General features: G+C 41.3%; 1 protein-coding gene across 4 annotated transcripts in view; it reads right to left on the bottom strand.

Annotated features, from left to right (window-relative positions):
- Nucleotides 1-26,303, bottom strand: part of sdk2b (sidekick cell adhesion molecule 2b) — an 892,722-nt gene that overhangs the window by 424,191 nt on the left and 442,228 nt on the right. The gene's annotated exons all lie outside the window — the stretch shown is intronic.

Below are 26,303 nucleotides of genomic sequence, written 5' to 3'. Positions count from 1 at the left end.
TGATTAAAAACCTTAACTTAACCTTGATATCAAAAAATCTAGTTGAATTTTGGTTGCCATTTGTGCCCAATTTTACCAAAAGACAAAACCATACCAACTTTTGTTTAATTTCATAATAAGTTCTTCCAAGGGTGCAAACTTTCTTTGTAACTGTTGTTCATTAGCCATTACAGCAGGTTTCTCCTCTTCTGCTCATTGCACAAAGCTATTTTGTGATTTGACCCACAAATACCCTGGTATCTTGTCCAGTTGCCTCTTTTCATGGGTTATCGAGAAATTGAGTGTCAACTAATTATTCCACTTCATGTGAGGCTATTCTGCATTATGTAAATCCTTATGGTTTTCAGTAGGATGTTAGGCATTATCATATTCTTTCTGCGACACTTTCTCTTTTATGAGGGGGAGTGTGATGTGAGAAGTTTGACGACAATTTTTATGCCTTCTCAGTCAAAATGCCCAGCACAGATTGATGAATTGTTAAACTTACTGTAGAAAAATGTCTTTGCAATGTGTGGAACGACAAAGAAGACACATTTTCAATTATTTTACAGCATTGTCTAGTAGTATTAAACTTACTTGTGGATGTACCTTTAGTTAAACTTCTCAGATCAAGAAGGCTTTTTGTAATGGACAGTTTATGAGTGGAAACCACTTTTCTACTTTTCCCAACTGGTAGACAGTAAATTCCATGACTTCTGACAACAGCTTCGCAATTTCTCTGTTGGGAACCCGGTGTTTTAAGACACAACATTGATTTATAATTCTGAGGAAGGGTCACCGGACCTGAAACGTTAACTCTTTTTTCTCCTCCACAGATGATGCCAGGCCTGCTGAGATCTTCCAGCTGCTTTTACACACCTTAAGATGTTGGAATTTGAATAAGCTAAAAAAACGGCTTTATTTTGGCACTCGTGAAATCTTGAATAATTTGTAATTTTAAAACATGCTCAAGATGTCCAATTAATTCTGCAATATCATTTGTAATTTGTCCCTTTGAGGCAGACTGTTGGCCTACTGGTAATATAATTAGACTAGTCATCCAGAGTCCAATATTCCTTGGACAAGGGTTGAATCCCCCATAGCAAATTGTGCAATTTGAATTTACTTTTAAAAAGAAATCTAGAAGTAAATAAAAGCTAGTTTAATGATGACCATGCCATCCCTGCTAAATGTCATCCTTACCTGGTCTGCTCTACATGCAACTCCAGACCCACAGCAATGTGGTTGACTTCTAGCGACCCTTTAAAATGTCCTAGCAAGCCACTCAGTTTAATAGTAACAAGGGGCGGGTATTAGACCTTGGCCCTACGAGCAATGCCCAAATCCTATGAATGAATAAATTTAAAAAAATAATGAATTGGTTGAATCAATGAAAGAGATTGAGAAATTATAATTGCTGATCATCCAATCCAAAGCCTTTTTTGCATGATATCTCCAAATCCTTTTACATCATTGATAAATATCTATAAATTTGTCAATCTCTTCTTTAAACATACTGAATAACTGAGATGACAAAGACTGCGAGTAAAACAAAACAAATCCTCTTATTTCAGTCCGAAGTGGCTTCTCCCTTATTTTGAATTTGTATTCTGATTCTAGGCTCACTGACCAGGGGAAACATCTTTCTTGCACCTAGTCTTTCAGAATTTTATATGTTTCAATAAGATCATCTTTTATTCTTTGAAACTCTACAGAGCACAGGTCCAGTTTTTCCATTCTATCTTTATTGGTCAGTCCCACTATCCCAAGAACAAGATTGGTGAACCTTTGCCACATACACTAAATTGCAATCATACACTTCCCACGGTAAGGGGATTGAAATTAGATGCAGGTGTAGTCTAAGCAAGTTCTCATCAATTGATAATAAAATGTGAGGCTGGATGAACACAGCAGGCCAAGCAGCATCTCAGGAGCACAAAAGCTGACGTTTCGGGCCTAGACCCTTGTGCTCCTGAGATGCTGCTTGGCCTGCTGTGTTCATCCAGCCTCACATTTTATTATCTTGGAATCTCCAGCATCTGCAGTTCCCATTATTTCTCATCAATTGAAACAAGTTTGCTATGGCTGAAGCAATACTTTGCTCATAATTGAACTCAAATCCTCTTGCGATAAAGTCTAATACTGTATCAGTAGCTTTCCAAATTGCCTGCTGCAACTGCACATTAACTTAAAATGATTTATTGATGAGGAAACCTCGGTTATTTGCAAATCTACAATTTCTGACCTCTTACCATTTAAGAATTGGCTATGAATGGTATAACCCTGCCACTCCAGGTGGCTCAAAGTGAAAGCTGACATCATGCAAGACATGGAAGTATGTACAAGTGCAGGAACAGGAAGGAACACAAAGGTAGCCAATGTTCGGTCCTTCTCCACATTTCAGCGAAGCCGAGAAAGCTCACGCTCTCCAGGATGAAGTAAACAAACTATCCGATACTACCCCTGCACTCATTGGAAATTTCTAAGCATATCTGTGGATATGGTCCCAAAGTGCTGGCCCTCTGTAAGCGAATGTTCCTGCTGTACGTGAATGCTGTTTGCTCACTTATACAGCAGGAGCTGGGATGACACTGATCGCTGCTGAATGAGACAGTCTTCTGCTGACTGAGTCAATAGAAGTCGCAGGCGGTATGCTCTTCGCCTCATGTGAAAGCTGAAAGGATGGAGATAAACTGTACATGTGCCAACATCCTCAACAATATGACCCCAAAAATAAATGGAAACTTTCCCCATTTCATGTTCATCACTACACTGCTCCCAATTCTGATAAATTTACACAAATTTGCAGTTTAGAATTATTATTTGCCTTCAGTTTCTTTTTCATCAACAAGCCAATTTTAACTGGGACTTTCTGTGCAATCAATGACACTAATGTCACAATCTTACTGTTCAACAGCAGAACAATACTTTTCACTGTATCTCATAGAACATAGAACATTACAGCACAGTACAGGCTCTTCGGCCCTCGATGTTGTGCTGACCTGTCATACCGATCTGAAGCCCATCTAACCTACACTATTCCATTTATGTCCATATGCTTATCCAATGACGACTTAAACGTACCTAAAGTTGGCGAATCTACTACCGTTGCAGGCAAAGCGTTCCATTCCCTTACTACTCTCTGAGTAAAGAAACTACCTCTGACATCTGTCCGATATCTTTCACCCCTCAATTTAAAGCTATGCCCCCTCGTGCTCACCATCACCATCCTAGGAAAAAGGCTCTCCCTTTCCACCCTATCTGATCCTCTGATTATTTTATATGTTTCAATTAAGTCACCTCTCAACCTTCTTCTCTCTAATGAAAACAGCCTCAAGTCCCTCAGCCTTTCCTCCTAAGCCCTTCCCTCCATAGCAGGCAACATCCTAGTAAATCTCCTCTGCACCCTTTCCAAAGCTTCCACATCCTTCTTATAATGCGGTGACCAGAACTGTACGCAATACTCCAGGTGCGGCCGCACCCGAGTTTTGTACAGCTGCAGCATAACCTCTTGGTTCCGGAACTCGATCCCTCTATTAATAAAAGCTAAAACACTGTATGCCTTCTTAACAGCCCTGTCAACCTGGGTGGCAACTTTCAAGGATCTGTGTACATGGACACCAAGATCTCTCTGCTCATCTACACTACTAAGAATCTTACCATTAGCCCTATACTTTGCCTTCTGGTTACTCCTACCATCTCAGTACATGTGACAACAATAAAGCAAATCAAAGTCATTGTGCACAGAATGTGGTGATGTTAGTAGCACCTGTGCAAATATGTTTTGAAGTTGACATCGTAGGCTCCATCTGCATATTTTCTGGTGGGAAGGCAGTGCCCATTTCATCATTCATTTTTGAATAGCAGTTAATTTGTCCTTGAAGAAATACTCTGCATGTATTTTCTTACTGCCAAAGCAGACAACTTCAGATTGTTTGCACTATGTTCAATTTGCCATTCAATAAGTCTGTCAAAATCCTCTTGAAGCCTCTTTGCCTGCTCCACACAGCATACATTTCCAACTAGCTTTGAGCAAACGTTTGCAATGAGAGGAATGTAGCTGTATATTTTAATAACAACAACAACAATAAATTGTATAAATTTTAACGTCACTTGAGTGTTTGGAATTCAGACTAGAAGGTGAGTGCTGGTTTGTTTTTGTGAAGGTGTTTAAAAATGAATTATGTTAGTCTCTTTGGAACCATGATAGTAGGTGGCCTTCTGCATTATTAATTAAAGTTTCCTTACACCATATGAGTTTAAGGACAGGAGAGAGAAAAAGTTAAGTCAATAACTTTAGCAGAATCTGGGAAGTCCATTTTTTAAAATTAGTTCAAAACTTTGGGGTCAGTTTGAAGGAGACTTGGCCGAAGTCAGATGCATGAATAGTCTTTCTGAGAAAGGAGATTACTCAGAACAGTTAAGAAAATAAATTGCTTCAGTGAAAGGGCATAGTTTACGAAACTTCCAGACCAGGAGTGTTTGGTTAGAACTCTGCAGATGATAATGAGACCGAGAAATTCTAAGCTGTCATTTGTGTGAGTAATTATGGGAGAGCTCTCAAAGCTCACATGACCTGAACTGTAAAAAAACAGTTAAGTCAACCTACAAATCTGAAAGGAAAGGAAACATTCTCTGGATTTTGAATAATTGTAAAGTGATGATATTGTGAGTAGATGGGATTTTGCTTTGCCTTTTCTTTTGAAATCTTCCAAACGGGTTTTATATTTAATATACAGTTTTATTTTTATTTATTTTTTGTAATAACCTTCCATTTTATTATTATTAAAACTCAATGTGTGAAAATATTACATGTAGTACCCAAATCATTAGGCATATTACAGTGACCAGCTAGTGCCTAAATACTGATCTCCATGGAACTCCACCAGTAATAGTCTGCAAATGCCAGCATGACCCATTTACTTCCACACCATTTTCAACCCGTTAATTAATGTTAAAATATTAACTTCTATTCCACTTATAGACAATAGACAATAGACAATAGGTGCTGGAGTAGGCCATTCGGCCCTTCGAGCCAGCACCACCGTTCTTTATGATCATGGCTGATCATCCACAATCAGTATCCTGTTCCTGCCTTATCCCCATAACCCTTGATTCCACTACCTTTAAGAGCTCTGTCTATCTCTTTCTTGAAAGCATCCAGAGAGTTGGCCTCCACTGCCTTCTAGGGAAGAGCATTCCATATATCCACCACTCTCTGGGTGAAGAAGTTTTTCCTCAACTCTGTTCTAAATGGCCTACCCCTTATTTTTAAACTGTGTCCTTTGGTCCTGGATTCACCCATCAGCGGAAACATGCTTCCTGCCTCCACAGTGTCCAATCCCTTAATTTACTTGATCCCTGTTTATCCCCTGTTTATCAAACATTTTCTGAAAATCCAAGTATACCAAGTCCATTGACTCCACTTTACCAATTCTGCTGGTGGACATCCCAAAAGGGTTTGAGCTAATTTATCAAACACGATTGGTCATTCACACATTCATGCTGACAGTGCCCACCCAGCTCGCTATTATCCCACTATCCAATAGTCACTTCCTCTAAAGTAGATTTTAGCCTTTTCCCCAACACCGTTATAAAGTTAGATAACACAATGTGAAGCTGGATGAACACAGAGGAGCGGGAAAGTTGGCGTTTTGGGCCGAGACCCTTCTTCCTTTTCTGAAGAAGCATCTCAACCCAAAAAGTCAACTTTCCTGCTCCTCTGATGCTGCTTGGCCTGCTGTGTTCATCCAGCTTCACACCATGTTATTTCAGATTCTCCAGCATCAGCAGTTCCTACTATCATTGTTGTGAGGTTAACAGGTTTGTAGTTCCATGTCTTATTTCTGTCTCCCTTTGTAAAAAATGGGTTGACGTTTGCTAGCTGTCAATCCACAAAAACCATTCCAGAATCTATAAAAGATGATCACTAATTCACCCATTATCTCCAGAGCTGCATCTTTCAACATTCAGAGATGTAGTATGCAAGGTTCCAGGGACACAACAATCTTCAATCCCATTAATTTCTCTAATGCATCATTCTTACTAAAACACATTTCCTTGCTTTCCTCGTTCTGCTTAGTGCCTTGAATTTCTATTTCTGAGAGATTTCTTCTATTGTCCTCAGTGAAGGCAGCATAAAGAATGGTTCTGCTTCTCTGCCATTTCCCTATTTACTACAAATTTTCCTGACTCAGCCTCTAATGGATCAAATACCCCTGAAGCCAAATATTTCTTATTCTCATAGCTTGCAGAAACTATAACAGTCTATTTTCATGTCTTTTGCTACTGTACAGTCATATCTATTCTCCCTTTTTTACATCAATTTCTTGGTACCCCTTTGCTATATTCTTAAATCCCCCCATTCCTCAGGTTTTCTTCTGGCTGTTCACCCTGCCCTTGAAGGATGTTGTCCAGCTTCTGAATGACATCTTTGGACTGGCATAAGGACAGCAATGCATCATCTTGTAATTATGGTTAAATCCTGTCAGTTCCCTTATCATTATTATTCTTCCATTCTCATTCCCATGGTGCCACAGACTTGAGTCTAGCTGTATTCCCCTGCCTGAGGAGCTATTACCTTCACTAATACCCAAAACGTAATACCAACTAGCTAGTGAAATAAACTCAAAGCACTTCTATACTGCCTGCCTGCTTCTCTCCGACTGCATGGTAGCCAGTCATTCCCTTCCTGCCTATATGTTAACCTGTGATGCGACCATCTCACTAAAAATTGCTTTCTACATACAGCAAACTTTTATTGACCAGTCCCAATAGGGCTAGGAATGTGCCAATTGATCAAATATTCTGGATATTTGGTGATGTATAACTGCAATAATCCTTCAGACATTGACATCCCTCCAAAAAACTCTATAAAAACATCAACACACCTCATAAAATCCACATAAAAATGGACAGTAAGTAATAGAAATGTAATGCAGTGGGTATACACATCACTGTTATACTTTAGTTACAGCATAAATACTCAGACATCATGGTAAATCATGGTATTTGAGGCATATAATTTTTATTTTTAATCAAGAGTGCCAGTTGATAAGGTTCCGGTTAAAACAAAGTTTGCTGTACTTCTTTACTTTAAGGATGCACAGCAAGAACTCTATCCTCTGCCTCCGTTTCAAAACTCAGACCTCAAGCTACTGCAGCCAACAACACCTCATGTAGATATTTTGGTTTAGAACACACTGTGCATCCATGAATTCCTACATACCACAGGATGTATGTTCCACTTGGCCAAGCTGATGTACCGTTCCTAAATTTATAAACAATTTATTGCAATTGGAATATCTTCCCAATTACTCATTAATCAGCTTCTTTCCATACAAAGTAAGAACCAATTACAGGAGGCTGAAATAGATAAAAAAAAATAGGAGCACCTTCTTCTCTTTATCAAACTGCCTATTTGCCTGGCTCTCACTTGATAGTCTATATAGCACTAAGCGATGATGAGGCATCAGTGAGGGAAACCTTTTTAATGCTCTGTCCAACCAACTGATCTCAATTTTCTGAAAACCCCAGCTTTAACCGTCCATCATATGAGCTCCCTTTTCTTAAAGACCCAGACACTGAACTCTGACCTCCCATGGTATCATTTCTTTGAAGTCATTTTCAGTGATCTTAACTCAAGTTATTCACAACTGGAGAAATGGACACCATGATTAAAAATGCATATTTTTAATGATAAACCCAATTTCATTTACAACATTCTGTTCTGAGGAAGGGTCACCGGACCCAAAACATTAACTCTGATTTTTTTCTTCACAGATGCTGTCAGACCTGTGGAGCTTTTCCAGCAACTTTGCTTTTGTTCCAATTTCATTTATGTTCAATTAAACTGCTTCTCACTCTTAAATCATGCAGCAGTAGTTTTAGTGGAAAAAAAGACCTATACTTCTGGATTTTGCTGGTTCATTGTCGAATTTACATTTGTAATTGTACATATTACTTTTTATTGGAGACTTGAACTTTGATCTAACCAGCATAATTTCAATTGCATTATGGGGTCAATTTCCTGATTGTCTCCAAAGCAGCAATTCTATCTTTATGATTACAATCTCATTTTTTAAAATGACTGCCACAAGGATATTGAAGGCAAGTAACCCATACAATTAATAGAAACAAGTAATTATTCTGCACAACACATAATCTAAGATCATGCATCATATCAGAAAATTATTATCTTCTGAGAACGAATATAACAGACCTCAAAAAAAGCACTGGCTCTGAACAAGAAGAAACAATTAAACAACAAAATAAACTGGGGATGAGGGTGCCTGAACTGAAATAGAAATATCCAGACAGCGCCTGATTCCATTTATAGTTTACCTGGAACAACAATATGATCTTTATATCTAGAGAAAAAGAATAGTTGGCATGTTCACCCTCTGAATAATGGCCTTACGTAGTAACATTGTATCTATATAGAATTATGAACTCTGATATACAATCTCTGTACAAAAGGTATGCATAGCAGCAAGCCAGAGGTGAAGAACATCTCGGTCTCTCATTCAGATCCCCAACATTTTCTGCAGCACTAAGGACAGAATTAACAGATTCTCGGGTGTGGTATTAAGTCACCTGAGCTATCAATCATGCTAATGACACTGTCTGTCCTTACTCCCAGGACTACAGAAACGTATATTATGCACTGTTATGTTGTAATTTAAGTTTCAAACTTAATGAAGTAATAGTATCTACAGAGACCAACAGCCAGTGGTTTTAGGTAGCTAAGTAATTCAAAATCCTTTTCAATGTCATTGGATTAGGAGCAATTAGACTAATGCTTTGCACATCTTGTGTCATTCCCTCTATTTTCTTAGAAACTCTGAAATGCAGCAATTTTCTCGCAAAAGGGCTGCTATTCTTATTAAGGCTATAGCTTTAAAGGGCCTGAATATCTCAAGTTTCACTTTTCTTCATAGGAGTAACGTTCGTTGCCAGGTGTTTTCGAATGAAGGTTATATCTGCTTTGCGATGGAAACAAAAAAATCTCTAATGGTTTTGCCAATAACTTTACAGTGTAAAGTGCAGCTAATAATACTCACATTCACAGGGATTCTTCATTCAGTGTGAATTAAATATTTCTCGCTATGGCACAGGTATGAGTGTTATATATATTTGACCAAAGACTTCCATTTGTCAGCAGTTTATTCTATTATAAGATGGGAGCAGGAATAAAAATCTGCTTTCTCATGCCATTAAAAATCTACTATAATGTGTGTGTGTCAAGGCTCAACAAAATTCTGTGCTGATATTGTACCTCCTCTCCCTTCTCTCAGCAAATTCTCCCTGTTCTGACACAAAGCTCCAACTCACTCAACTTCAAAAACAAAGACCGACTTGCCTGCTTCATGCTAGATTTAAGTGCTCATGAAAGAGAAGACCCATGTTTCCTATTCACCTCCCATTCAATCAGTCATTCAGGTAGCATTTGATGGAAACAAGCTTGTGTTTTCATGATTATTTATGTTGCGCAAAGCCATTACAGTAACCTTTCTAACACCTGCCAAAGGAATTTGGTGAATCTTTTTTGATGGTGGCAAGTTGAAACTTCACTTCCCCTTCCAATCAATGTGCCTCTCCACCTTTCCTGGCTCCCTCAGCCAGCCTTAAATTTTAGCCATTGATGCCTAATGGTGCCAATTGCTTAGTAAAGAGTAAATAGAGACCTGAACAACCACAACATTCCTTGTTTCTAATTACCTTTATTAGTGCAATTTAGTAAGTAGGCATTGAAAATGTGAACACAAACAATTTTGTTTGCATACCTGACTCCACATGGGAAAATAAAATTCCATGTTCTCAATCACATCAGTGGAATAAAAGTGACAAATTTCATTGGGTCAAAGAGAGACCATTAGCTATGAGTCCAAATTATTTCCAGCATCAGGGATAGCAAAAGTCTATCTTAAATGAAGAAACATAAACTAGAAGCAGGCGTAGGCCATTTGACCCATTCAATATCATTCTCTGCTTCAATGCCATATTCTTGCTTTCTCCCAATATCCTTTCATGCCTTTGAAATTGAAACTATTTATCCATCTCTTTCTTGAATATATTCAGTGACTTGGCCTCCACAGCCTTCTATGGTAGAGAATTCCAGAGGTTCACTACCATTTGAATGAAGAAATGTTTCCTCATCTTATTCCAAAGTGATAATCTTCAATAAAATGTTTGGAATGCATCTTAGGGTTGTTGCAAACTCGAATTGATCTGTGCAAATAAAAATCCCAGATTTTCATTGTACCTTTTTCTCCTGAACTTGACTTTGTGATTTTAGTTTAAAAATATCATGGAGTCAGATTAGATCGCTGGAATTTGAGTACAGCCAGAGTTTGCCAACAGTGAAACCATAAACTTCAATGAAACATTACAAAATCAACAGAGTCCTGGGAACCGTCTGGGAACTGGAGTGTGATAAGATTCTAAAAAGGAAACACTACCACATATCAAAATAAAATACTTATGACTGTGGAATTTCAGGAATAATATTGGTTGCTGTAATTGTTCATTATGCTCACTTTGCATAGTGCTATGGGTTAAATCTCTCCATGAGGCATGCAGGGTTATCTTGTGCCTTCATCACAAACCCGCCTCATTAACTGCCTACTGCTCTGGGACCTCTTTTATTCAATGTTCATCCAATTCTCCTATTTCTCATAGCTGGAAGAACATACCACTGCCTTGTAATTTTGGAATGAACTGATGTCTCTGGCCCTAGCACTTTTTGTCTAAAAGGAGGTGATGACTCCAGGCAAATGCTGTCGTCTGGAGCTACCCCACACAGATCCTGACATTTGTCCTAGACAATGCAGACAAGGGGAAACTGATACCCCCTGTTTTGCAGACAGGCAACTGGTAGATAGGTTAGTACAGAGCAGGGCCATCTACTCCTCCCAGGACTGGCACAGGAGACCTGATACAAGATTGGTTTTAGCTTGCCACTTGAGTCAGCAAACTCACAACCATCTGGAGAAATGCCCAGTCATGTAGGAAAAAGATCAGTGTCTTGTTCTGCTTGACCAGCGTAAGTGCTACTATCTACTCTCTGCAACCTCATGCTCGCTCTACATCTGCTACTGCGCACACCTCCCACCAAGGCTCATGCTCTACTGCTCTCATTATTGCTTGCAACTTCTTCTCTCAATTGCTCTCACTACACACTCCACACATCTCCCACACCACCCCCTTCCCCACCAGCAGCATCAAACCTCTGCATTGCTAATCCTGCATAGCGTCTATGTTACCTACTCACTCACTTTGGATACCTCATCACCTTATACTGACTTATATCAGCACTAATAACTGCGTGACCCACTTTCATCTTCTTCAATACATCCCCTTCCCTCATACCAGGAGAAAAATAGCTAACAATATGGCAGAGAGAGGCAGACAGATGGTGGACTGCCTGATATTCAGCTCCTCATCCCTTTCAAGGAGAGGATGCTGACTCTAACCACCCCAAGCGACTGACTGACCATGCTCAAGCCCCATAAGTGGCACTGTAGGCTGCCCTGAACTTACTGTGCCAGGAGCTTCTTGCTGAAAGCTTTCTCCCTTGACTTGACTGAAGGCTGCTTTCAGAAATGACAAACTTCCTGGTTTCGGGCTTGCACAAAATGGCAAGGTAAGGCTGATATACTCTAAGTGTGGTAGCTCCAACTGAGGGGACAAAGCATAAAAACGGCAAGGTAAGACAAGGCAGGAAAGCTGTGAGCATCCACTTAGGTGATGGAGTGCTAAGAAAGGACGTAAACAGTCCTGAGATGCAACCTGCTCTAACTAATGATCCAGGGGCCTATCCCTGCACACAATTCATGGTGTGTTGTTTCGTTGCAGCAGGTGGTAGGATAGGAAGCTGCATATTAATGAGGCTGACAACAAGCAATAATCCCAATGAAGAGGCAACTCACTGTTTCTAAGTCAGAATTGTGTCTTGATGCCTGGAATTCTGTCAGAAAAAACAATGAATTGCTCCTGACTTTGAGAAAGGCCTCACTGGTCTTTGCATGCAATTCTCCCAGGTTTCTTACCACAGCTAATATAGGAGACTGTGCGATAAGATTCTAACCTATATGACTCTTCCAAATTACGGCTAAATTGTTCCCAAGAAGGCCCATAATTCCATTTTCACTGCTCTGTTGAATTCCGCCAGTCAAAAACATCACTCTAACACACAGGTGTAAAGAACTTTACAATATCTGTAGGGAATCTGAATTATAAACTGCAACTATGACCTGTAAGTGATAACTTTATTAGCTACAATACTGTATAGTACTGTAATCAAGTTTGCTCAATGGAAGAAACAAAATTATATTCTGTATTTTTCTTTAGCATTACGGTGAAAGGTCACAAATAGAAAATGTTACCTGAAACATTTCATAATTTAAAATTTTGACTGTTTCTGTCACAGCCTTTATTCTTGACTGCAGCTTTTGAAGAGCATGTTGATTTTTCAAAACACTGAAACAACACGGTCAGACTTCAGAACATGGTTAACTTAAAAAAGGATTCCATCTATAGTCAATTTCAGGCCATGGATAGAGCACTAGGTTGTTCACATCAATTTGTATACCTTTATCTTTTAGGTCAGAGTAAATGCTATGGCAGTTAGCAACATAATTACCTTTTCCTGTCAGTGTTCCACTTCGGAGCCTTGCAAAACATATTTTTAATAAAATTTACTTTTAGACCCTGGGAACAGTTGCTGTAATTTTTTGGTCTTGCAAAGTAGTATATTTCTCTTACAGGCCAAGTGATAAAATGTGAAATATTTAAATAACTGGTCCCAGTTCTAGCAACAAATTTTTAAAAGCAATAATTTTTAAGTTTTTTTGTAGTCATGGAGTCACACAGCATGGAAACAGATCGTTCAGTCCAATTAAAGATAACAAAGTGTGGGGCTGGAAGAACACAGCAGGCCAAGCAGCATCTTAGGAGCACAAAAGTTGATGTTTTGGGTGTTCAGTCCAATTAGTCCACGCTAACCATGTTGCCAAACTAAACTAGTCTCAGTTGCTTGCGTTTGGCCCATATCCTTCCAAATATTTCCTATACATGTACTTATCCAAAGGTCTTTTAAATGTTGTAATTGTGTCTGCATTCACCACTTCCTCTGGCAGTTCAGTCCACACACAAACCACTCTCTATGTAAGAATGTTGCCCCTCACCCTTTTTAAAGTTTTCTCCTCTCACCTTAAAAATATGCCTCCTGATTTTGACCTGCCCCCGCCGCCACCACCACCGCCCCCTCCATGAGGGAAAAAGACCCTTGCAATTCACCTTGTCTATGCCTCATATGATTTTATAAACCTTTATAAGGTCATCTCTCGATTTCCCACCGTCCATTGAAAAAAGTGCCAATCTATCCAGCCAGTTTTTGTAACTCAAACTCTCCATTCCCAGAAATATTCTGGTTGATATTTTCTGAACCCTCTCTAATTTAGTAATATCCTTCCTAGCGTAGGGCAACTAGAACTGTACACAGTACTCCAGAAGTGTCCCGTTCAATCTCAACAAGACATTTCAACTTCTATACTGAAAGGTCTGAGTGATGAAGACAAGTGCGCTAATTGCCGTTTAAACCAAATTGTCTACATGAGATGCAAATTTCAAAGAATTGTGTACCTGAACCCTGAGGTCTCTCTGTTCTACAACACTATCAACGGCCCTGCCATTAGCTGTATAAGTCCTACCCTTGTTTATTTTACCAAAATGCAATATATTGCATTTATCCAAATTAAAATCCATCTGCCACTTCTCTTTGACCCGATTGATCAAGATATCTTTGACTCTTAGATAACCTTCTTCATTGTCCACTATACCTCCAATTCAGTGTCATCCACAAAGTTACCAGCTATGGCTCTTATGTAAATGGTTTGGATGAGAATATAGATGACAAACATAGTGGACCCAGTACTGATCCAAGTGGAACACCACTGGTCACAGGCCTCCACCACCACTCTCTGTCTCCACCATTAAGCCAATTTTGTATCCAATTGGCAAGTTCACTCTGAGTCCCATGTGGTCTAACTTTACTAGTTAGTCTGTCATGTGGAACTTTATGAAAGGCTTTACTAAAGTCCATGTAAACAAAATCTATTGCTCTGCCCTCATCAATCTTTTTGATTGCTTTCTCAAAAATCTCAATTAAGTTTGCGAGACACAATTTCCCGCACACAAAACTATGCTGATTAGTCCTCGCCTCTCCAAACGCAAATAAATCCTACCCCTCAGAATCCCATCCAACGCGTTACCTATCACTGCTGTCAGGCTCACAGCTGTATAGTTCTCATGCTTCTCCCTGCACCCTTCCTTAAATAAAGTGCTGAATGAAAATCACCTTTCTGCAATACCGTTTAACTTTTTCTATGAATTTAATTGTGATGGCATTCAAAAACTCCCAAAGGACATATATAATCAAGCTGATTCATACAAGAACAATAACTTTTGTTAGCTGTGTGAGAAATATTTTGAGGGTCAAGGGCAATGTTTGAAAAAATCCACAAAGCTCCTTCTGATCCCAAAACTCAATGGAAAAGAATGAGTTTTATGAGACTAAATGTTCTGGGTCGTGCTGGAGATCAGACATACAACTGAAGAAGCAGGTTGTGATTGTATGGAAGCCCTGGTAAGTGGGCCAATGTCAAAATAAACATGTATTCAGCAATTCCCTTGTTTTCAGGAAGCCTCTGTCCCTTGGACAGTTCACAGTACATAAAACACGGGTGCCTCAGCTCCATCCCATACTATGTTGCCTGCTATCTCAGCACAACCTCAGCGCAGTGTGAGGTAGAAAAGACCATTTTACAGCTGAAGAGCAACAAGACATCAAGAGCATAAGAACATAGAAACTCGGAGCAGGAGTAGGCCATCTGGTCCCTCGAGCCTGCCCTGCCATTTGATAAGATCATGGCTGATCTTTTTGAGACACAGCTCCACTTACTTGCCCACTCACTATAACCCTTAATTCCATTTACTGTTCAAAACTTTATCTAGCCTTACCTTAAAAACATTCAGCGAGGTAGCTTCAACTGCTTCACTGGGCAGGGAATTCCACAGATTCACACCCTTTGGGTGAAGAAATTCCTCCTGACCTCAGTCCTACATCTGCTTCCCTTTATTTTGAGGCAATGCCCTCTAGTCCTAGTTTCACCTGCTGGCGGAAACAACCTCCCTGCCTCCACCTTATCTATTCCCTTCTTAATCTTACATGTTTCTATAAGATCTCCCCTCATTCTTCTGAAAATCAGGTGAAATCTATACTGAAACACTTGATTGTGGAGCACCACAATCCATACAAATACATGACCTCGCTTGCCTTATCTGGAAGGAGGATAGAGTGCCAGGAGATCAAGAAAGGTATAATTACATACATTGCGCTGTCATGCATGCCTCTAACATGGTCTCAATAGTTTTTTTCCCTTCTTTCACTCCTACTGCATCTGAGCACTGTCCTACATTCTGCAGCTGGGCCAAGGGAGTCTGCTCGGCTCTGGCACTCGTAGGCCTTGGAGATTTGGTTGGGTGATCCCGGAAACATTTGCATCTTGATATGCTGAGAGTTTTCTTGCCAGAATCAAGTGGACTCTCCTCAGCCTTAGCTTCCAAGGATTAGAGGGGGCAGGCGGGTGGAGGGACCTGGTCATCCCGGGAATATGCTGACAGTAAACTTCTGAGGGGCCCCTGTGTGGTTCCTCCTCTGGCTGGGTTGAGAATTTTTCCATTATCCGACACCTTCAGAATAACTCCTTCACCAAGCAGGGCAGCTTCGGATTGCCAACGATTGTTTAGCTGCACAGTGGCAGTTTAAATATGGTGCAGGTGCCAGGGCTGTTGGTCTTTTGGTGGCTTTCTGGTGAGTGATGAGGTCTTCCTGGAAACTTGAGAAGTAGCATGAAAACAGAATCGGGTGAGAGTCACATCATAAGTAGTTAAGGAGGTGAGTTTGGTAAGGTACCGTGGGATATCTCACTAAGCCTCACATCAAGAAACTCTCCATGAAATTTGACAAAATTGACACTCAGTTGAAAAAAAAGACTCAGACACTGCAAACTCGCTATTATTGTGGAAACAAGTCATCCTTGACCATGAAGGACTGCCTAAGAGAAGACTTAACTGGATAATTATTCAGGAAATGTCAGACAGATTAAGACATAATTAATACCTGTGTAACTCCACCACTGAGTTACCAGAAGAAAGGGGGAACATGTACTGTCTTTCTCCGATTCTATTATGATCTGACGGAATTCCCTGAGGAACACTGTTGTGCATTTTTGTGAACATTGGGATTGGAAGAGCCCAGAAGGAATTTGTAGCAGCATTGAGCTGGGAGAATTAATGAGAGATGCAGGAAGCTGCCTGTCATTGTTCCTGCAGTATGTATTTTGGGGGTGATAGGGAAAGATTATGAATGGGAGAGGAGATTCAAACCAAAATGTTTGTGCAGTACAGTCATGAGCCAAAAATAACAAGACTGAAAAAATAATGGGGCAAACCTTCAACTTTGTACAAGGCGGTATCATTTAGAGGCAGTTCTATTGTTATTGGGCTGTTGTGTTAAATTGATGTTGGTTGTTATTCTCTTTTGATCTATCTTCTTCTTCCGTTGACCTTCAAATTATTCCAATCAATGTTGGCATTTCACACATAGTAGTTCTATTTTCATTTTGTTATTCTCTTACCAATGATGTATGGCAATTAATGCTTTGAATTTTATATGACTGGTGTGTTGAAAATATTGGATATTTGCATTGCACCCACATCTGTGGCTCAGTCTGAGCTTGCCCAGTGATGAGTGCAAATTTTGTTGAGGCTGCTGGTCCTGCCAAAATTCAAAAGGATCAGATGTGCTCCAGTCCGTAGATACATGCTATTCTGACAGTTCAAGTTGGAACTTCTGCATTGAAAAAGAAATTTCACTTCCCTCATTTCTATTACAGTCCAAACCTACTCAATCCTTGAGCCTGTCCTGAATGATGCAAACTTAATCACGTAGATTAAGGCACATTGCATCTTCAATGTTAAGCAGTGACAGAGCAGTAGCTGAATCTGCTTTCCTGATGTCAGTATTTCATGCAGTATGATTTATTATCTCCAATATTTACTGAGACATATGGGGAGGTGAGAGGAGAGAGAAGTGATGTTTTGGAAATTAAATTCTGAAGTACAGCAGGACCTCTTTAAAGTCCTTCATCAAGTTTCCCACCTGATTGTCAGTTGTGATTGAGAGGCTGTCTGCTTGTCGGGCAGGATCACTGAAATAGAAAGCAGCAGAGGATCAGACATGTATATTGGAGGGTGATGGGAAAAGATCATGAATGGGGGAGAAGTACAAGCTAATAATGGAGAGGCAGGCTGAGATTGCTGCAAGAAGGCTTCAGGTTATTTGGGCTTGGTCAAGATCAAAAGTTACAGTCATACAGTCATTGAACTGTGCACCATGGAAATAGATCCTTTGGGCCAATGCATCTATGCCAACCAGATATCCTAAATAAATGTAGTTACATTTCCCAGCGTTCAGCCCATATTCCTCTGAACCCTTCCTAAGCATTTCCTATTCAGATGCTTTTTAATGATGTAATTATACCAGCCACTACTTCCTCCAGCAGCTCATTCCATACATGCACCACGCTCTGCATGAAAAAGTTGACCCGAGGTCTGTTTTAAATCTTTCCCCTCTCACCTTAAACCTATGCCCTCTAGTTTTGGACTCCCCCACCTCAGGGAAAAGACTTGTCTATTCATCATATCCATGCCCCTCATGATTTCATAAACCTTGAGAAGGTCACCCCTTAGCCTCCGACACTCCAGTGAAAATAGCCCCAGCCTATTCAGTCTCTCCTTATAGCTCCAACCCTCTGACGCTGGCAACATCCTTGTGAATCTTTTCTGAACCTTTTCAAGTTTCACAACATCCCTTGATTGCAGGGAGACCAGAACTGCATGCAGTATTCAAAAAATGGCCGAACCAACATACTGTAAAGCTGCAACATGGCCTCCCAAATCCTATACTGAATGCACTGATGAATAAAGGCAAGCATACAAACGCTTTCTTCAGTATCCAATCTACCTTTCACTCCATTTTCAAGGAACTATGAACCTGCACTCTAAGGTCTCTTTGTTCAACAGCACTCCTCAGGACCTTACCATTAAGTCAATCAGACCTGCCATGATTTGTCTTCCAAAATGCAACACCTCATATTTATCTAAATTAAACTCCATCTGCCAATCCTCAGTCTATTGGCCCACCAGGTCAAAATCTCATTGCAATCAGAGATAAACTTCTTTGCCGTCCACTACACCTCCAATTCTGGTGTCACCTGCAAACTTACTAACCATATCTCCTATGTTCATATTCAGATCATTTATATAAATGACAAAAAGCAGTGGACCCAGCACCGATCCTTGTGGCACACTGCTGGTCACAGGCCTCTAGTGTGAAAAGCAAACTCTCATCACCACCTTCTGACTCCTACTGTTGAGCCAGTGCTGTATCCAAATGGCTAATTTTCCCTGTATTCGCTGTGATCTAACTTTGCTAGCCAGTCTATCACGAGGAACCTTGTTGAATGCCTTACTGAAGTCCGTATAGATCACATCCAACACTCTGCCCTCATCATTCTTCTTCACTACTTCTTCAAAAAACACAATCACGTTAGTGAGACATGATTTCCCACACACAAAGCCATGTTGAATATCCCTAATCAGTTGTTGCCTTCCTAAGTGCAAGTATATCCTGTCCCTCAGGATTCCCTCCAACAACTTACCCACCACCAATATCCAGCTCACCGGTCTATAGTTCTCTGGCTTTTCCTTACAAACTTTCTTAAATAGTAGCACCGCATTAGTCAACCTCGTCTTCTGGGGCCTCACCTGTGCCGATCGAAAAGTTGCGAAGGAGGAGTGAAGTGGGAGTTTGGAGAGATTGCTGCGGAAGTGGCACTGTTGAGATTCACACAGCAGATTGTTGGGGCAGGCAGAAAATCCTCTGCTCCTCCAGGCCCACAAGAATACCATACAAGGACCAAGTTAATGGATCTAACCTTCAATTGCCCCCTTTAAGCTGCCCAATTTCCAAAGCTGGGAAAATATAGCTCACAGGGCTTATGTATGTTAAACCTGTCTAAATGAAGACACGCAACCTTCTTGAAAACTTTCGATGAACTAGCTGCCCTTTGAAGGGGATTTGGTCACCCACCCTGAGGTTCCATCCCTGTTCAGACTTGGTGGCATTGTGGCTCAGGGGTTTTTGCTGCTGCCTCACAGTGCCAGCGACCCGAGTTCGATTCCACCTTCAAGTGACCACCTGTGTGGAGTTTGTACATCCTCCCTAGGTCTGCGTGGGTTTCCAACAGATGCTCTAGTTTCCTCCCACAGTCCAAAGATGCGCACGTTAGGCAGATTGACCATGCTAAATTGCCCGTAGCGTTCAGGGGTGTAGGTGAATTAGACATGGGATTACAGAGTTGGAATGGGTCTGGATGGGGTGGGGTCTGAGTGGGATGCTCTTTGGAGGGTCAGTGTGGACCCAACAAACCAAATGCCTTGTTTCCAGACTATAGGGATTCTATGAAAAGTTCTATTCTATGGAAGATCGTTGGAGGGTCAAGGCACATTGAGTTCAGGATTGAACACTTAACAATTCACATGTCAAAAATTCACCCATTTTTCCAGGTTAATTTCTCTTAATTTCTCATCTAGGGCTTCAGGCCACTAAAGAAGATTAGCTACTCCGGTATCCAAAACTAAACATTAATCTCCTTGTTCCAGACTTCACTGTCAAGATAATAGTGAGATCACTGTTATGAATTTGCAATTTGACAACAATTTATCCATTGCAATCTGTCACAATTTGATGATTTGCAGTTGCAAGAACAGCCACTTGCTCTCAATTACCCATGTATCTCAAGAACTTGATGCATTTGCACATTAATCACCTATTAAACTTGCCACGGGAAGTTACGGCTGTCTGTTAACAGTGCAAATATCTTTTTGAAACTAATTTAACATTAATGAAACCGATTTCCTTATCCATTGTTCCTCTGTTCCTTTCTCAATCTTGAAACCTCATTGGTTAAACTGCTGTTGCATTTTTCGTCAAGGTTCCAGATGGCCTGATGTCATTACCATTTGTCACTTCCAATAATTTACACACAACATGTTTCAGCTGAAGGGTTAGGGGAAAAAGTCTAATTACCTGGGCACACTGTGCTCCAGCAAATTCAAGGCTAATAAATATTCAATATGATAACTATAATGATAAAACAATTATTAACCTAAAAATAGCAACTCAGATCAAAACTGAATGCTAAATATCCTGTATATGTTACAATAAAACTGTATGAAATGTCCAACACTTTTGGAATACTGCATTCAGTTCTTGTCTCCCTATTATACCAAAGATGTTGTTAAACTTGAAAGGATTCAGAAAAGATTTACAAGGGTGTTGCAGGGGTTGGAAGCTTTTTGCTCTTGGGAGAGGCTGAAGAGGCTGGGTCTATTTTCCCTGGAGCATCGGAGGCTGAGGGGCGATCTTATCTAGGTTAATAAAATCATGAGGCGCACGGATAGGGTGAATGGCCAAGATCTTTTCACCAGGATGGGGGAGTCCAAAACTAGAGGGCATAGGTTTAAGGTGAGAGGAGAAAGATTTAAAACGGACCTGAGGGACAGTATTTTCACACAGAGGGTGGGAGGCGTGTATGAAATCAGTTGCCAGAGGAAGTGGTGGTGCAATTACAATATTTAGAAGGCATGTGGATGGGTACGTGACTTGGAAGGGTTTAGAAAGATATGAGCCAAATTGTGGCAAATGGAATTAGATTAATTTTGGATATCTGCTTGGCATGGATGAGTGGGAACAAAGGGTCTGTTTCCGTGCTGTATAACTCTATGACTCAATGATTTTATGTCTGACAATGGTGCTCCATTCTTGGGTACATAATTCTAGGGTGTAATTAGCTTACTGGCATCTCATCAAAACAGCCATTTTTCAAGAGTCAACTTCCTGGCTGTAGCTATGGTGAAGGTTGTTGAGGGTTGCACAGTCAGGATGAGTGTGACATGTACAGTCTGGCATCCAAGGTGAAATTTGCCACACTTTCCAGCAGGAATCATTGACAATCAGTATGGGAATATTGGTGGACTTTACCCTCTACCCTCGTAAGAATGCTGAGGTCAGTTTTAGAATTCCACCAAAACTGAAATCATATCCCTTGCAATTAACTCTTTTTCTAGGAACTGTTTTATCTCTGTATATTACATTTTTACCTTAATACATTGCAAGCTCCCACCAATCTAACAAGACTTCAGGCCTCATGATTCAGCCCCATCAAAAAGAACGGCCAGTCCTTAGCAAAGGGTTCACCTTTGTCCCCCTCCACCCACACATCAATGAATACTAGTCATGTTTGGACATAGCGCAGTTTTTACCCCGCCTTTGCTTCCACGCTTATGTCTTTAACCGGGAGCCTAACCCTCACCCACCAACCCCTTCTGCCGCCTCCAAAGCAAGTCCTCTTCCTGGACACCACCCCCAGGCCTTCTACCCTCCCTCGACCTCTTCATCTCCAACTGCCGTCGAGATACTAACCACCTCAATCTCTCCACCCCTCTCACCCACTCCAACCTCTCCCCTGCAGAACGGGCAGCCCTCTGCTCCTCCGCTCCAACCCCAACTTCACCATCAAACCCGCAGACAAGGGTGGCGCAGTGGTAGTATGGCGCAAAGACCTCTACATCGCCAAGGCCAAATGCCAACTCTCCGACACCTCTTCCTACAGCCCCCTTGATCATGACCCCACCCCCGAGCACCAAACCATCATCTCCAATACCATCCATGACCTCATCACCTCAAGTAACCTCCCACCCTGCAAACTCATTTTTCCCCAAACTCGCACTGTCTGTTTCTATCTCCTTCCCAAAATCCACAAACCCGCCTGCCCTGGTCGACCCATTGTTTCCACCTGTTCCTGTCCCACTGAACTCACCTCCATCTATCTGGACTCCATTTTCTCCCCTTTGGTCCAGGAACTCCCTACCTACATCTGTGACACCATCCACGCCCTCCACCTCCTCGGAACTTCCAATTCCCTGGTCCCCAACACCTCATTTTCACCATGGACATCCAGTCCCTACACACCTGCATTCCTCATGCAGATGGCCTCAAGGCCCTCCACCGACAATCTCATCCGCCTAGCCGAACTCGTCCTCACCCTCAACCACTTCTCTTTCGAGTCCTCCCACTTCCTACACACAAAGGGGGTGGCCATGAGTACCCGCATGGGCCCAAGCTATGCCTGCCTCTTTGTAGGTTCTGTGGAACAGTCCCTCTTTCTCACCTACACTGGCCCTAAACCCCACCTCTTCCTCCGTTACATTGATGACTGTATCGGCGCCGCCTCTTGCTCCCGAGAGGAGCTCGAACAGTTCATCCACTTCACCAACACTTACCACCCCAACCTCAAGTTCACCTGAGCCATCTCCAACACATCCCTCACCTTCCTGGACCTCTCTGTCTCCATCTCAGGCAACCAGCTAGAAACTGATGTCCATTTCAAGCCTACCGACTTCCACAGCTACCTAGAATACACCTCCTCCCACCCACCCTCCTGCAAAAATTCCATCCCCTATTCCCAATTCCTTCACCTTCGCCACATCTGCTCCCAGGATGAGGTATTCCATTCCCACACATCCCAGATGTCCGCATTCTTCAAGGAGCGCAACTTCCTCCCCGCAGTGGTCAAGAACACCCTTGAACGTGTCTCCCGCATTTCCCGCAACACATCCCTCACACCCCGCCCTCGCAACAACCGCCCTAAGAGAATCCCCCTCGTCCTCACATACCACCCCACTAACCTCCGGATACAATGCATCATCCTCCGACACTTCCGCCATCTACAATCCGACCCCACCACCCAAGACATTTTTCCATCCCCACCCTTGTCTGCTTTCCGGAGAGACCACTCTCTCCGTGATTCCCTTATCTGCTCCACACTCCCCTCCAACCCCACCACACCCGGCATCTTCCCCTGCAACCGCAGGAAGTGTTACACTTGCCCCCACACCTCCTCCCTCAACCCCATCTCAGGCCCCAAGATGACTTTCCATATCAAGCAGATGTTCACCTGCACATCTGCCAATGTGGTATACTGTATCCACTGTACCCGGTGTGGCTTCCTCTACATTGGGGAAACCAAGCGGAGGCTTGGGGCCCGCTTTGCAGAACACCTCCGCTTGGTTCGCAATAAACAACTGCACCTCCCATTTGCGAACCATTTTAACTCCCCCACCCATTCCTTAGACGAAATGTCCATCCTGGGCCTCCTGCAGTGCCATAATGGTGCCACCCGAAGGCTGCAGGAACAGCAACTCATATTCCGCTTGGGAACCCTGCAGCCCAATGGTACCAATGTGGACTTCACAAGCTTCAAAATCTCCTCTTCCCCCACTGCATCCCAAAACGAGCCCAGCTCATCCCCCCCTCCCTAACCTGTTCTCCCTCTCACCTATCCCCTCCGCTTACCTCAAGCCGCACCTCCATTTCCCACCTACTAACCTCATCCTGCCTCCTTGACCTCTCCACCTACCTTCTCTTCTATCCATCTTTGGTCTGCCTTCCCCTGTCTCCCTATTTATTTCAGAACCCTCTCCCCATTCCTCTCTCTGATGAAGGGTCTCGGCCCGAAACGTCAGCTTTTGTGCTCCTGAGATGCTGCTTGGCCTGCTGTGTTCATTCAGCCCCACACTTTGTTATCTTGGATTCTCCAGCATCTGCAGTTCCCATTATCGCTAAACATAACTGCAGTTGGGATCTCCACATGAAGGACAGAGACTTCAAAACACAGAACAAAAAAGCTAAATGCAGAGCAAAATGAAAAGAGAGGGAGGCACTGATCTGGAATAGGAAAAGAGATTGTAGTAAGTGGAAAAGCAATAGAGGTAGCAAGCTGAGACAGAATTAAATGAGGTTGTTCAACTTCGACTGAAAAGGAGGCTTTAAATTAGAATGAGAAAGAGAAGCACAGAACTGGAACAGAATCCATTTTCAGTTTCAACCTCTTGCAATCATTGTTTTGTAATTTTGGACCAAAAAATATGGGAATATCCCAAACAAGTCATGTTGTCAATTATGATTTCTGATTGTGAAATGAAGCATACAAAGTAATGTGGTAACGTGTTATCAGAAGCAGGTTTATCTGCAACTTATACCAGTACTAACTGCAGGATAGTGCATTGCTTTGACTGCAAACTCCACTTTGTATCTTTAGCTTTTGAACATAAATGAATCGTCAACTGTCCTAAAACCAAAAAAAATGTTCATCAAGCCTACGTTGTATTCTAGTTTACGTATTAGGCTACAATAGATGACACAGATTTATTTTAAAAGTTAATTCTGACTCAGGATATACTGGTTTCAGGCAACAGTTAGTGGTAAGTCAAAAACATGTTCGTGACTGAAGTCGTGTGTTCTGAGGAAGAGCCAAAACATTAACTCTGATTTCTTTTCACAGATGTTGCTAGACCAGCTGGACTTTTCCAGCATCTTCTGATGTTCATGACTAAGAAGACCACAACTGAGATTTTCTAAGTTTCCAACATATCACGAAGACAGTATTAGCTCTGAATAAATTTAGTCCAATTAATTTTAATTTATTGAGAAAAGTTGGACTTTAGCACAATTCAGGTATCTCTCAAATAAAGAGGAGCTGTGTACTTTGGCTTTTCTTGTTCTTTTGTGCTTATACTGCATTGAGAGCAATATGCCAAAAATTTATATTTTCATTAATACTGCTGTCAGTAATTCAAAAGATGTATGTAAAATCTGTTCTCATTAAAAATGCATTTTATATTCTTCTCATGTATTCAAATTCACTTGTCACAGTACACCCAATACTGTAGACAATTAGGTTTTTGCAGAATTGGAACAGGTCATCATCCCATTACATCCTTGCCATTTTAAAAATTTTTGAATTCCACATTCTTTTGGTGAAAGCATAGCTGATAAGTTCAATATTTATCTCCTGTCCCAAATTGCCCTTGAGTGGTGAATTTACATTCCATTCAACCTTTCTCCTACCATACATCATTCTGAACAAGTCCTGGATGTGCAGTTTGCATTTGCTTCCGTGGGCCCTATACGCACTAGAAAGATAATGTTTGCTGGAAGGTCTATTTTATCAGACAACAATTTTAGAACCCAAGATATGCTCTTTCCTATTCATGGTCATGCATTGCATTTTTTCATGATTGAGATTAAATTTTCTCAAAATTTATTCATGCCTTTCTGACCAACTTTTTGTAGCAAATGATTTCTAAAAACAAATAATGAGTCGATTACCTTATTAAATAATCATGTATAACAGCACCAGGTTCTCAAAATGATACAGTGTTTGACTCACAACTTGGAATTCTGCCCTATTCCTGAAAGGTGACACCTACAAAACTGTTTCCATGGTTATGCAAGGCTCTCAGATTTTAACAGCATGTATAGCGATGATCTGACCAGATACATTTTAATTAAATGCAATGAACACACAATGGAAAAACTTGAATGATTATATTAATGATAGTAGGAACTGCAGATGCTGGAGAATCTGAGATAATGAGGTGTAGAGCTGGATGAACACAGCAGGCTAAGCAGCATCAGAGGAGCAGAAAGGCTGACGTTTCGTGCATTTCTGAAGAAGGGTCTAGGCCCGAAACGTCAGCCTTCCTGCTCCTCTGATGCTGCTTGGCCTGCTGTGTTCATCCAGCTCTACACCTTGTTATCTCATGATTATATTAATAACTGACCTGCTGTTTCTAAAAATAATTAATTAATACAAGTGTCAAACTAGAGTTGTAGATCATTATTCAAGCCAGAAACATCCTTCTATTATGAAGATTGTCATTTAAGTCATTCGATTCGCATTTTAATCTTGATTTCTATCTATGAATGTGCAGTTATTTCATATATCCCCTGCCTCTAGATGTCACCACTGTCCTGTGGAAGTCCAATCTACTGTCGGAAGATCCCTACATCAGACATATACGGAAACCAATCTTCTGCTTTTTTGCCTAGCTAGAGCTTTTGGTACATTTATATCATGTTAATTCTTGAGCTAATTAAAGCCTTAAAGCCAAAGTCATATTGTGGGACGGTTGGTTAAGTTTGTACAGCGTAGCCTGAACTGCCCTCATATCCCTCCCAATGACTGGTTTGATTTTGAGCACATGGTTTTAATGAGAGCCTTTCACTGTCAGACTTGATTAACTATATCATTAAATAGAGGGCTTAAGCTTAAGATCTCTGAATGTTTGAGGAG

Source organism: Stegostoma tigrinum, chromosome 22 (assembly GCF_030684315.1).
Source record: "Stegostoma tigrinum isolate sSteTig4 chromosome 22, sSteTig4.hap1, whole genome shotgun sequence".
NCBI classification, from domain to species: Eukaryota; Metazoa; Chordata; class Chondrichthyes; order Orectolobiformes; family Stegostomatidae; genus Stegostoma; species Stegostoma tigrinum.
The sequence above is the reverse complement of the archived record's forward strand: the minus strand, read 5'-3'. Positions and strand labels throughout refer to the sequence as shown.